Source organism: Ursus arctos, unplaced genomic scaffold, assembly GCF_023065955.2.
Source record: "Ursus arctos isolate Adak ecotype North America unplaced genomic scaffold, UrsArc2.0 scaffold_10, whole genome shotgun sequence".
NCBI lineage: Eukaryota > Metazoa > Chordata > Mammalia > Carnivora > Ursidae > Ursus > Ursus arctos.
Window position 1 is genome coordinate 27,876,950 of NW_026622764.1, and position 10,751 is coordinate 27,887,700.

The window sequence follows — 10,751 nt, forward strand, 5'->3', positions numbered from 1 at the left end:
AAGTTTTGGAGATTTCTGAGAAACTTAAGTAAATCCAGGAGGATAAATATCACAACAAATTATTAGGTAAGATGTGTCAAGAGATTGATGGATTGATTTTTTAAAAATATTTTATTTTATTTTTATTTTAAGTAGGCTCCACCCCCAATGTGGGGCTTCAGCTCCTAACCCTGAGATCAAGAGTTGCATGCTCTACCATCTGAGCCAGCCAGGCGTCCCTGTGTCGGGAGGTTTAGAGTTAGAGTCATATAAAGCTCAGAGATGAAATGAAACATAGGACTCCACTATATTGACTACGTTCCTTCACAGATGGGAAAAGGAAGCTCAGAGAGGTAAATCTAAATATGCATAGTGTAAAAACCAGGTTCCAAGAAGCCAAGGCCCAATGGAAAAGAGGGGGACGAATGTCCTAGCATACAAAGGAATTCCAAGAGTGAGGTTGAGGAATTGAGATATGTGTCCCCCAGCTCGGCTTCACTCTGAGCAATTCTCACATCTGTCTCTCTCTGGGTGGCCTTTCTGTGGCAAAGATAGAGACCGGGAGCTATTGGCTTAGATTATCCCTTCCACTCATCGTAACAGTGAGAAGCAAGTGTTTCTTTCCTGATAGTTCCAGCAAAATTCCAAGGAAGACGCTAATTGTCCTGGTTAGCTCACGTATTTGTCGTTGAGCCAATCACTGGCCTGGGAGGTAAGATATAACCCATGTGCCAAAGATTTACAGCCCAGCCAGGTGTGGGGGTGGGGAGGGGCATAATTCCCAAAGGAAATAGGTGCCAGGCAGGCAAAAAACAAGAACAAGAACAAAATGCCCACTACCCACAGCCTCACAGTCAACTAGTGACAGAGTCAATAATACAGCCAGAGTTCTTGACTCCTGGTCTGGAGTTTCCTTTCACAAAGGTAGTTTTTTGGTTTATTTTGCTTCGTTTTTCTTTGCTTTAATTTTAGAGCCTGTTTGGTTCCTGTTTGTTTTGGCATAATTTAGGGGTTGGGAAAGATGCCTGTCTTCAATAATATCATCTGATGCCTTGCAATATTTCCTATTTTTATTTCAAAAGAGTCAACCTGCCTATCTCTTCCGAGCCCTGTAGAAATATATGCTCCTTTGTAGATGGAATTCCTCCTGGGAGGGATGGTCAAGAGAAGATTCTTAATGTCTGTTATTCCAGTTTCCAACATATGGTCCAACATGTGGCCAAAGAAATGCTGAGGGTGTCTGGTTCCCCCACTCTGGCCTGCTGCCTAAAGTGAGGGAAAACACTGCTCTATGTCCCAAGTGACCAAAACCTTTAGAACCTTTTAACTCTTCTTCCAAGAGCCTCTTACAAAAGAGTCCGCAATTGCCCTAAATGGGGCCTGTTTGAAAAGGGCCACCTCCGTGATCTTGCCGGTTTTCCCTAAGGCTGGCACATGGTGTATTCGCTAAGAGTAAAAGGGAGTAAGTGCACTCCATCAGCCTTCTTCCCTTTTCTAGCAAATGTAAGTGGTGTTATAATATTGATATGATCAAGACTAATGAGCCATTAATTCTAATTCAAAAAAATGAGGTAACTGAACATGATCTTTTACAGAGCATTGATCTGTTACGCCAGATGAAGGCAAGGTTACATTTCCTCTTGGAAATATGCCTACTCTTCACAAGCGATTTTAAAATGCTCCCCATATGGATGTGCTTTTCTATGTGCCAAAAATAAATCTAATAGAAGGAGACAAATATAACGTCTGAGGAGAAAATATGGCCACCTTTTTGCATTTCTTCATCCTTCCCCTCTTTTCTTGAAGGGTCAGGCTGGGTGGCAAGTCAATTTGTGGGTCGCCAGAATGTACTTGGGGGAAGCACTGACTTCCTAATGAATGCAAGAATATGAGAGGGTCAAAAAATGTGTTCTCTCTTCCCCCATACATATAATAGTGAACATTGGGAAAATTGAGTTTTAATTAGCAGCCTTAAGTGCCATTGGGGGCTAATTTCACATGCATGTGATTTAGGGTGGGGCTGACAATAAAGACATTTTATTCTGCCATGTTGAAGAGGTCACATATTATGCCAACTTGAAGCTGCAAAAAAGGCTTGGGGTACATTTTCCATAAAACACTTTGTCCCTCCTTTGAAAGAACTAATGGTCATTCAAAAACAATCCTGTTTTCTCAGGGGGGAAAAATATATGTGTATATTTGCCTTAGTCAAGTAGAATGCTGAATGGTAACCCCATAAAAATTATTTTAAATAGCAGTCACATTCTGGTCTCTCAGCCACTTTGATCAAACTACCTTTGCACATACTTGAATAGCAACTTGAATATGTATGCTGTTACGGATTGAATGGTGTCTGCCTAAAACTCACATGTTGAAGTTCTAACCCTTAGTACATCAGAATGGGACTGTACTTGGAGAATGAGTCTTTAAAGAAGTAACTGAGTTAAAATCAGGTCATTAGGGTGGGCCCTGATTTAATCTGGTGTCCTTGTAAGAAGATAAGATTAGGACATAGACAAGTGCAGAGAGAAGGCCATATAAGGACACAAGGAGAAGGCGGCCATCTGCAAGCCAAGGAGAGAGACCTTAGAAGAAAGCCACCCTGACAACACTTGATCTTGGACTTCTAGGCTCCAGAGTTGTAAGAAAGTTAACTAGACCACCCAGGAATGTTCGAAAGGAGATTTTAGAGAACCAAAGCATGCCAGTAATTTGGTTTATCCACTAGAAACTAATGTTGGGGTATTGTAATTAAAAATAAAATATTCTCCCGGGGCGCCTGGGTGGCACAGCGGTTAAGCGTCTGCCTTCGGCTCAGGGCACGATCCCGGAGTTCTGGGATCGAGCCCCACGTCAGGCTCTTCCGCTATGAGCCTGCTTCTTCCTCTCCCACTCCCCCTGCTTGTGTTCCCTCTCTCGCTGGCTGTCTCTCTCTCTGTCGAATAAATAAATAAAATCTTTAAAAAAAATAAAATAAAAAATAAAAAAATAAAATATTTTCCCAACCCGGAAATCCTCTCCACAAAGCTGGTAGACAAAGAAAACACTTCCCTTATTAAATAAGCATTCAACCAGAATGTGATGGGCTTCACAGGCAGTCTGCTAAGAGATTGCAGGACGGAAAGGAATCTCACCCTTTCCTATAGCCATGCAGATACAACCCATTGCACACATACTCTCAAGATAAACAGTAGCTAGTCCTCAAATCAGAGGACTTGATAGTCAAGTCAAGTCAAGTACGTCAAGCTGGATTCCACTGGCCTGAGAAGCAGGTCAACGAGCTACCGAGTAAGTGGGAAGCTAGTCTTATACTCCAACATGGAAAATGTATTTGATGGGACTGCAAGGTAACATAGGATCTTAGAAGAATCATAGTAATCCCTTGAGAAGATAACACCTGGACCATTGGAGAGGCCGAAGAGGACAGAAGTTGAGGGGAAGGGACTGACACTGTGGTAGTGGAGGTCTAGGTACATAAATGATGAGGGTGGCAATAGACCATGACTAATGGCACGCAGCTACTGATGTTACAGCAGAGCAGACCACCTGACGAAGTCCGGGAGTCTCGGCAATAGCTTTTATTTATGTGCTCAAGGTGGGGCACTTACAAGGCACTGTTTATCTTTTAGTTCTTAGTGCCTTTACTCTCCCAATAGGAAAACATCATATTTAACAGCCAAAATAAAATCATTGACCAACAGGAAGCCTAACTAAAAAAAAAAAAAAAAATCAGGTTTTTTCATCAACTAACCCATTTTGACCAGCTCCTGAGTGACTCGAGGCTGAGCATAGCTGCAAACACACCATCTTTCTCAACCTTTGTATTTGTACCATTTCAAGCCAATATTTTCTCATAAGATAAATTTCTTCCTCAAAGGGAATAAAACTTACTTGTGAAACTCTGGCAAAGCCTCATTCTGCCTCAGGCCTATTCTATATGAAATAATATCCCTTCATGCAGTCGTCATGGCTGTAGAGGTTTTTAAAAAAAGATAGATCCTACTTTTCCAGAGTTTGGCAAAACCTCCATGGGTGTGACATTCTCTCGTATGGATCTCACTTTTCCAGACTTAGGTATTTCAAAAAACACAAAAATAGGGGCGCCTGGGTAGCGCAGTCGTTAAAGCGTCTGCCTTCGGCTCAGGGCGTGATCCCGGCGTACCGGGATCGAGTCCCACATCGGGCTCCTCTGCTATGAGCCTGCTTCTTCCTCTCCCACTCCCCCTGCTGTGTTCCCTCTCTCACTGGCTGTCTCTCTGTCACATAAATAAATAAAATCTTTAAAAAAAAAAAAACACAAAAATAATGACTACCTTTCATTGACTGCTTATTATAAACCAACAAAATATTAAGTGCTTAACATACATGATGTCATTAAAGCATTACATACACACACAAAAGCTATTATCCCCATATCACAGATGAGGAAACTCCCCTTTAGAACAGTCGTTCATCATTTGGGCTGCACGTTACAATCACCTGAGTAGCTTCTTCCACTGGCCCCAAGCCCAGCCCGTATCTCAGACCACTGAAAGCCAAATCGCTGGGGGAGGGACCTAGCCATCAGTAGTTTGTAAAACTCTGCAAGTGACTCCAATGTACAAAGTTCTGCAAGTGACTCCAGTGTACAAAGTTGACACCACTTTCGTAATTCCATACCCACGGTCATTCAGGTTGAAAATGTCAGAGGATAGTCTTTCTAGCCCAACATCTGTAATCCATACAACCATTTCAAGGTTCTTGAAATCTTGGTACTACAAGAATTATCTGGGGAAATTTATAAAATTACCGGTACAGACCCTACTCCCGAAGATTCTAAGTTTATTGGTGCAAATTGGACCTCAGCCATGGGTATTTTTATTTTTTTTAATTTTTTTTTAAAGATTTTATTTATTTATTCGACAGAGATAGAGACAGCCAGCGAGAGAGGGAACACAAGCAGGGGGAGTGGGAGAGGAAAAAGCAGGCTCATAGCGGAGGAGCCTGATGTGGGGCTCGATCCAATAACGCCAGGATCACGCCCTGAGCCAAAGGCAGACGCCCAACCGTTGTGCCACCCAGGCGTCCCAGCCATGGGTATTTTTAAAAATCTTCCTGTGCTATTTTAATATGCAGCCAGGTTTGAGAACCATTGCTTCATATTATTCTTATTGGCTTAATAATAAAAAAAAAAGGTCATATTTCTTTTCCTGCGTACCTTGAAGGCTTTCTTAATCCAATCTATATTTCTACATGCTTTCCCATTGGTCTTTTCTCCCCCTGAGGGAATGTATTTAGAGTTCTTGACCTTCATCTGCTAATTAATATGATCAATGACTTTAATAATGAGTATATATTGAATACACCCAATATAATATATATATTCAAACATCAGAAAGTGCCTCAAAATCTAGAAACTTATAAATATTTCACTGGTGGATTTTTTTTTTGGCAATATACAAGTCTGTAATAAAAAAAAATTTTTTTTTAAAGTCTAGGCTAGGCCTAAATAACTTCTAGAAATGAGAGGAGGAATGACTAGCATCAATGAGAAACCTAAAAGCAGAAAAATAAAGAAAAGGCAAATGTCACATATCTGGAGGCCCTCCTAGAGGGCCAGGCATACTGGTAGTCATTTAAGGTACTCTTATAAATGGAAAACATAACAAAAGGGAATTCTAAGAGGGGGACAAGATTCTCAAGTGGAAAAATATGAATGAATTTATAAAGAGGAAAATACTGATTTTTTTCAAATGATTATTTTCTTACTATTTTTTTAGTCTTCTTTATTTTGTTTTAGCCTTGTTACTTTTGTTTCAGAGTTTTTTAATGGCTTTATTGAAGCATAAATATATAGTCTCTATATAACCATGAAACCATAACAACAGTCAAGTTAATTACCTCCAGAAGTTTCATCAGGCCCTATTATAATCCTCTCCCTGCCCCCTGACAACCACTGATGTGATTTCTGTATTATAGATTAGTTTGTATTTTCTAGAGTTTTAAATAAATGAAATCATACCGTATGATGTACTATATGGAATCATCAAGTAGGTACTCTCTTTTTTGTTGTTTTTACTTCTTTCATTCAGCATAACTATTTTGAGATTCACCGATTTTGGTATATATATATATATATATATATATATTATAGTTTATTCCTATTCTTTGCTGAGTAGCAGCCTTTATGTGGACATACCATAACTTGTTTTTCCTTTCATCTGTTGGTGGACATTTGGACTGTTTTGAGGTTTTTGCAATTACAGATAAAGCTGCTGTGAATATAACATATTTGTATACAAGTCTTTGTATAGATGTATACTTTCCTTTAACAGAGGAGGTGAATGGTTAGATTATACAGGAAGTATGTGTTCAACCTTTTTAAAAAACTGCCAAACTCTTCCAAAATGGATGTCCCATTTTACATTCTCAACGGTAGTTTGAAAGTTTCTGTTTTTCCACATCCATGCCACCAATTGATATGGCAAATTAATGTGACTTTCTTAACAGATGAAAAGCTGTAAAAGTTTATTTTAATGTCCTTGTGTATTATCCTAACATTTATGTGAGTTCTGGGTTGGTTTTGATTCATTGATTTTTCTTCTTTTTCATGGTTGTATTTTCCTGCTTCTTTGCCTGCCTGGTGATCTTTGATTGGATGCCAGACATTGTGAGTTTTCCCTTTTTGGATGCTGGATACTTGGTATCTCTATAAATATTAGATATTCTTGAGCTTCCGAGCTTCATTCTGGGATGAAGTTAAGTCACATGAAAACAGTCTGATCTTTTCAGGTCTTGCTTTGTTCATTGAGATCAGAGCTCTGTTTAGTGTAAGGCTTATTCTTCCCCACCACTGAGGTAAATCCCTTCTGAGTAATCTACTGATACGCCATCAATGATAATGCTTTCCAGTCTGGCTGTTGGGAACAGACCCTGTGCCTACCCCTGTGGATGTGTGAGGCATTTTTCCCTATGCTCCTTTCAGATGGTCCTTTCCCCAATAATGGTTAGTTTCTGCATAGGCATGCAAAGGTCAGTGCTCAGCTGGATACTCAAGGAGAGCCTCTGCAGATCTTTAGAGTTTCTTTTTCAAATGCTCTGTCCTGTGAACTTCAGCCACCTTCATCTCTCTCCTCAGACTCACATCTCTGTCTCCTCAATTCAGGGAGTCTGCCGGTTATAGCCTGGATTCCTCTTTTCCGAGCTGTAGCCCCAACGCTCTCTCCATGCGGTTAGTTGGAGCAATCATAGACCTGACCCTATTTGTTTCCTATCCCTTAGGGATCCTTGTCCTTTGCCATTTAAAATATTTTATCTGGTTTATTTGGTTTCAGGTGGGGGGATAAACCTGATCCCTGCTCCTCTATATTGGCTGGAAGCAGAAGTATTTTCTAGTTATTTAAAATTCCCTAATTATAGATGTTCAGTACAGTCACAGAGCTAGAACTGCAGCCAGGAGATGGCAAACACAAAATGCCAGATGAGAGCAGGACTCCTCTTGTGGTATACAACACATGCAGTGAACACACATGTAGATTTGGTCTACTCAGCTGGATTGTAAGTACCACAATGATAAGGATTTTGTCTCGCATTCTTCATGGGTCCTTCCATGTCCCTCGCCTGCACCCTGCAGAAGCAGGATAAATGGTGGTAATTACTAATCTGCATTCTCCTTTCACAGCTTAAGTCTGTTTCTTTTCCCTTGGCTGAGACAATATACCAGCACAAATGCTCACTAATATGCCTTACTACAGGGATCTTGAAAGAACTTCTTCTTTAGCATTTTTTTAATAGGCAAGAATAAATTTTAATAAAAGATCCCAAGTCTGGTTCCTTTTGAACCCATATGAAAGGACAGAAGTTACCTCACATGCCTTGAATAACTCTTACAGTTGAGCTGAGAAATGCTGGTTTATAATGGCTGATTGGAAGAATTACTGATGGATAAGATATGAGTGAAGAATATATGGTGAGTTTTCTCATGGAAGCCAGTGGAAAGGACACTGAGGTGGCATGGAGCTTTAATGCAGTCTCAGGATCAGGCGTGCCTCGGTGTCAGTCCTGGTCCACAAACCGCAGGGTGTTGGGCAAGCCTCTTGATCTCACTCAGCTTTGACCCGACCATCTCTACGCACAGCAATCCCGCGTTGCAGAATTGGCGTGAGAATCATAGAGATTATTCATAAAACGCTGAGCGTAGGCCCTGCCCCCTCGTAGGAGGCTGCATCTCAGAAATGGATCAGGTCTGCTGTTGATCAGTTACGGGGTTAATGGTTAGTCATTTCAACGTGAGGTTTTGTTCCGACTTCACAGAGCCGGTATGAGGATGATACTGAATAATGCAGGTGAAAAGCACGTGGTAAATCATCTGTTCGTCTGTAATAAATACTTGTTGATTAATCTCTGCCTAGTAACAAACACTGTGACAACCCATAAAACCTCTGTGGGATTCTTGAACAAAATGAAAACACTTGGGGGTGAGAGGTGACAGTTGATATTATAGCCTCCCTCCAACCAAGTCTTCATTTCTTCCAAAGCAACAGTGCCTTCTCCGCAGAACCAAACACAGTTACTCAAGGACTGTCAAGATGAACACCCCAGTGTTCATCAGACCTAATTAATTTTTGCATTATTATTTTTTAAATATTTTATGTATTTTCAATACAAATTGATACAATAAAAACCAAGCAAGCATACAGCATTTTGCATTATTATTTTATCAGGTCTCACATTTTGGCATTAAATGATGATATAAATCAACTAGAAAACAGCATGAAAACACCAATAAAGACAAATATTATCTTAAGTTTCTCATATTGTTCTCTTATAACATCTCATAGTAGAAGTGGTTAGGAGGGAAAGAAAAATACCTCTTAAAACGATCCCTACCATAAATATTTAAACTTTGATGTTGTTCATGGTAGACAAAAAAAAAAAAAAAAATCTAGGGAAAGAAAATGCAATACTGTCTTCAGTAGTGATATAGAGATAAACAATAATAATAGCAGCAATGCACCACATAATACATAGAGAAATAAAATTGATAAAGAATCAGAAAATAAAAGTCCCTCAAGAAACCTTTTCATAGCGTACATATAAACAGGAATTCTGGAGCAGTTAGAAATCTTTTACTTAATCCCATGCTGACTATACTCAGAATTGTCATGAATGTGAAAGAACAAATAGTTTTTTTCTTTTACAATAGCAGTCACAGAATAAAATAATCCAAATGTACTGAATGGTACAGATATCAGGTTCAAAATATAATATTAAGGTATTAAGATAGTTTGCTACTAATTCTTGCAAGAAACAGAAAAGCCTCTGACACAACAAAACCTAGTTATATAATGCTAAATATATTCAGAGGTTTTAAAGGGGGGAAAAAGATCATTTCCCAATAATTTACAGAGAAAATTAATTTACAGAGCGAATTTGTGTTAAAAATACACACATATGCACACATACACACACCATTATTTCTATCTCTTATTCTTTTAGGGCTGAGTCTCTTCACGGGGCAGAGGGGGAAAATATCAGAATTTGGGGGGAAACCGGGTGATCAAAGGCTATGTGGTTTGAACAGTTTCCCAAGTGGATTCTGTGAGCACCTGAACACTGAGCAGCTTTGCTCAAGTTTCTATTTTTCAAAGGGAAAAAAAAAACAAACTTATTCCAAAGGTCCTCATTTCCATCTACATAGTTTTTGGCTCTAAGTTGCTGCTAATTTAATTGCTTTAGTCAAATTCATTATTTACACCTTAGCTTTGAAAGGTTCCAGGTTAAAAAAGGACCCTCACCCCCCCCCACCCACACACACCCCGCTTCCAAGAAAAAGTGGTGTTTCCGGGCTGGAGGGAGGTGGGTGGGGTGGCTGACAGGGTGAGCTGCAATTCTGTGCAAGCACAACTCAACTTTGAGAGTAGGAGACAAAAGACAGTGATCCCCAGCTTCTGGGTGTCTTGAAGTGGAAAGAGAACGCCAAGGACAGAAGAAGAGGGATGAGGAAAGAGACCAGTCGGGTGGGAGAGCCCACCCTCAGGTATTAGAACTATGACTGAAAGAATCTTCCAACTCTTCCACCTCTCCGTCTTCCTTCACCCAACCTGTCTTCAAAATTCCAGCATTTCCAAGAATAAGGCAGAATCTATCCAGGTTCTGAACAAGAATCTCTATTTAGGAAAATGACAAATATCAGGTCAGTCTTTAAACAAATGAAAAGAAAGAAAGGGGAACTATCAAAGGACACGGTGCCCCTGAACATAGGGAAACATGGATGACATAGCCTTATATTCAACAAACACATCTGAGTGTTTACTGTGTGCAGACCATGGGCCTGATGTTTTTTAACATGACTGACACTGATGACACATGCTAGTGTGTGTCGGACACTGTCCTACAGGTTTTTTATGAAGCATCTCATCCATTCTCACCAGCAACTCTGTGAGGATAACTCTGCCATTATTCCCATTTTATAGAACTAGGGCTCAGGAACTACAAGCGACTTGCCTGATGTCACGCAGCTTTCAGGGACAGAAAGCAGATTTATACCCAGATAATCTGACTCCAGAGCTCTGTCTTTATCCACCATGCTTTACTGCTAACTAATGCTTTATTGTAGAGTTTGATAAGGTGTGGAAAATTCGGATCACCAGTACAGACATCATCCCTCATGCACATACCTTACCGTGGCCCTTACACTGCCCTTCTCGTTTTCCTTCATAAGATAAATGTGGGCTAAATTCAATGGCTTTAGTGTAGTATTAGGTTTTCTCTACTTGTATCTGTTGGCACAC